Below are 3,915 nucleotides of genomic sequence, written 5' to 3' on the forward strand. Positions count from 1 at the left end.
TGCATTATTGTCTCCTTCTTTTGGTTTCCCATAATTCTGTTTTACTAATTGAGTATTCATAATGCTTTCTATGAGTAAAGATATAGACCAATATACATCACATGGAAAGATAGTCTGCTGATATTCTTATTCCAGCACTGATGGATGCTTCTTCCCTTGGCATCTCCCTAATATAAGATAAATACCGTAAACCTCTGGTTATGATAAAAGAAAAAAAACTCTCTTAAGATTCAGAAAATATTCTGGCAGGGATGGCTTAAAAGGTCCTATATATTGACTCAAAATCAACAATTAATGGAATCAGTATGACTTTTGAAGGTATCTTCCTTAGAACTGTCCAGGCACTCTTAATTTTTGTTGGAATGATACCGAGAAGATTAGTGTGGCTCCTGCACAAGGATGACACACAAATTTTCAAAGTGTTGGGGTTAGAGTCATCTAAATGAAAAAAAACACCATGAGAAGATGGCATGATGCTACATAAAACACATTGAATGTCATTTAATTAGAAAAAAATGCCTTTAGCCTCTAAAAGGGTCCCACAGAAATTCTTAGAAAATAAAATATAGGGTGCTTTGCTTAGAAATATGGCCATTGGCCACAGGAAAAGACAATACTAGACAGCATACTAGATAGCATAACAATCAGGAAACCAATCACAGAAACTCATTGGTTTGCTTGTTTTTATGGGTTTTTTTTTAATGTTTTTAATTGCCATTTTATGATGTAATGATCTAACTTTGCAGCCAGTTTATGAGAGTGACCACAACATGAGCTCAATATTTTAAATGTGCATTGGCATCCACTGGGTGGAGGAAGAGAGGTTTGAAATGGACAAAACGGTTGGCACAGCAATACCTTCCCAGCCTATACTAACTTTGTATATACCTTGACACATGTTGAAAAGCAGCCTGGGACATGTCCTCCATCTTACTATTCTGAGCTCCCCTTCCCCTAAGACCTCCATGCAAATGTGTAAATCTAACAACCCATATTGTTTGCATCTGAGCAATTTATTTATCATGCATTGCACCCTTCCGGTCAATTTGCTGTTTAACTGCAGCTTTCCCTACCCACCTACCCACCCTTCTTTTCAGCTTTATGAACATGCCTAGCAACCCACAAATCAGTGTTCTCACACCACAGCAGCATACATGCCAGGCGTGTTTGTTGAGATGCAAAAAGCCTGAGAACTACTACTGGTTGAAATTTTTTTGCAGCTTAAACATTTGCACTTGGCAGCTTATTTTTTTTTAAAAAATGCAAATGATACTCAATACTCCCTATTGACACTTGGTTTTTGCTTCTCAGGGACAGGGTTTCCCTATCAAGCACAAACATACAGATTGTGGCAAGTTCTCAAAACCATAATGAAATCTCAGTTACGTGATGTAACGAGAGAGGGTTATTTGTCAAGGACAGATTGTACTGAAAGACTAGAGTCCCACAGTGGAAATGGGAGTCCTTGGTATGGCTACAAGCACAATAAAATTGAGATCAGGCTATGTCGATACCCACACACACATCTCACTAACAACAAATCAATCTTCTCAAAACAGAAACAAAAACTTTACTTAATCATTAAGACTGGTGAGCAAAACCGTTGTCTTGAGCAAGGGGATGTATGATGTATGTAGAAACAAATTTAAAGCAAAGGGTTGTTTTCAGTAGATTCTGAGAGCACGTCAGTGAAATGTTCAGATCATAGCAAGAGGGTCATGTTTCCACTCCTACTGATTTAATGCTGACTTGACTCTTGTGAGATGTTGAATCTTTCTTACAGCACTTTGAGAAAGTAAGACTACGCAGGCCAGACATTATTTAGGAAAACCATATCCCATCAGGCCAGCTAAGCAGTGGAACCGAGTGGGGAATTACCAACCACTGACTGCTTGATGTATTGGTGAATTCCCTACAGGGGCCTGAAGTTCTAGAAATACATATGGCCTCGATTTTTCCCAGTTTTCTGTAGACTAATCAACTGTCAAGGATAAAAATTATTTTAAAATAGACTAAAACAGTAGGACTCTCCTTTTTAAACTTTTTTCAAGATACAGACTGAGATACAATGACTCCCAATAAGCTCAGATTAAATATCATAGAACATAGAATAACAGAGTGGGAAGGGACCTTGGAGATCTTCTAGTCCAACCCACTGCTCAAGCAGGAGACCCTGTATCATTTCAGACAAATGGCTGTCCAGTTTCTTCTTAAAAGCCTCCAAGTGATGGAGCACTCACAACTTCTGAAGGCAAGTCATTCCATTGGTTGATTGCTCTCACTGTTAGGAAATGTCTCTGTTAAGGTTATTGTTGTTGTGTTACCAACCAGCAGAGTAGATTGCACAGTGAAACATTGCTGAGAGCAATGAATAAGAGTTAAGCAAACTGGTTTATTAAAAGCTTACTTTATAGTAGAAAAACAGTTTCATAGTCTTTAAACAAATTCCAAGTCTTTGCCAGTAAATCAGTCCAGTAGTTACAGAATCTTCTTACCCAACAAACAGTAGTTGATTAGAATAACAAACTCACTCTGGTTCACAAACCACGATGGTTGCTCATCATCAATGGTAGCTTATCATCACAGCAGCATCATAGCAGCAACCTCTCAACAGCATATCATAGCAGCAACTGAACACGTTGCAGTACCTTGCTTAAATATTCTCACAACCAGTAATTATGTAATTACAGCATGACTCAGCATTAAAGCCACATAATACATATACAGATAAAGTAACAGTACACTTATATTGCCTGGACAACATAGTTAGGCTCAAACCATATCCTAACAGTCTCCTTAGTTATAGGTTGCTCTTCTGCTTGATTACTTTCAATTTAATTAAGTTTAATTACATTAGTTTCAATTTAATTAAGGAACAGGTCTATAATGAGTAGTCTAACCATGATAGCAAATGGTTAACATCCAGCACACAGTATTGCTAGTAGGTTGGATCAACTTCTGAACCTCCGCTGGACAATGCCATTTCAGGAGATAGTTTGGGAGTTTTTAGAATTAAATCTTTTCAACTGATGCTTCAGCCTCCTGGAGCAAGGTTTTACTTTTCCTAAACTCTAAGGCAATCTGTTCCCACTTTGCTTAACACCTTTGTTGGATTAACTGGTGTCAGTAATGAACCCCTGCTTCCTTATGGGCATTGCTTCAAAATCAGTCCCATAAACCATATGTCCTGATTACTCTAAATGCCCTACTGATAATATACTGCACTGGCAGTCAACACTCAAAAACCTAAGAAGCCCAATGGCTCTCCACACACACAAAAATTTGATGGAAAATTAAAATGCAGCACCATACGTATCTCTTGAGTAATGAAAATATATACCAGTACTCAAGTAAGAGTAAATAGAATTGCACACTAAATGTTAGGATGACATCTATCTATCTATCTATCTATCTATCTATCTATCTATCTATCTATCACTCTATATCCTACCACAATTTCAAAGAACTTTTGATGCTTCACAAAAGATGAACGATGCATAAAGCATCCACAATCCAAGTGTAAAACAAAGACCTGAAAGAATATAAACAGTAAGAAACAATCTGTCATCCTAACCATGATTATCACCCGACCCGAACACCTTCCAGAAGAACTCCCAATCCTTCCTGTTTTAAGTTAATTCCCACCAACATTTTGAAGTTGTATAATCCGGCCATAACCGCAATAGCCCACATGTTATGGGTCAGTCTCAACTCTGCCATGTTGCTGGAAGAACTGCATGAGTTACTAGTATGTTTCTGAATGCAAGGAGCATCCACCCTCTGAGGACTTCCAGGAAAATTGTAACGATTTGGCTTTTCCAGAGGACCTTTCAAGATTGATCCTGGAACCATCAATTGTAAACTTTAATTTTATTATAATTATATATTGTATATCATCAGTCATGGTCTTTCAGC

General features: G+C 37.7%; 1 non-coding gene across 1 annotated transcript; it reads left to right on the forward strand.

Moving 5' to 3' along the window:
• Nucleotides 1–329: 329 nt before the first annotated feature.
• On the forward strand, nucleotides 330–434 carry LOC117674518 (U6 spliceosomal RNA). Its single transcript, XR_004593882.1, has one exon. It is a non-coding gene; the product is annotated as a U6 spliceosomal RNA (small nuclear RNA).
• Nucleotides 435–3,915: the final 3,481 nt, after the last annotated feature.

This window comes from Pantherophis guttatus, chromosome 1 (assembly GCF_059756535.1).
Source record: "Pantherophis guttatus breed Tessera chromosome 1, ASM5975653v1, whole genome shotgun sequence".
In the NCBI taxonomy this organism is placed as follows: domain Eukaryota; kingdom Metazoa; phylum Chordata; class Lepidosauria; order Squamata; family Colubridae; genus Pantherophis; species Pantherophis guttatus.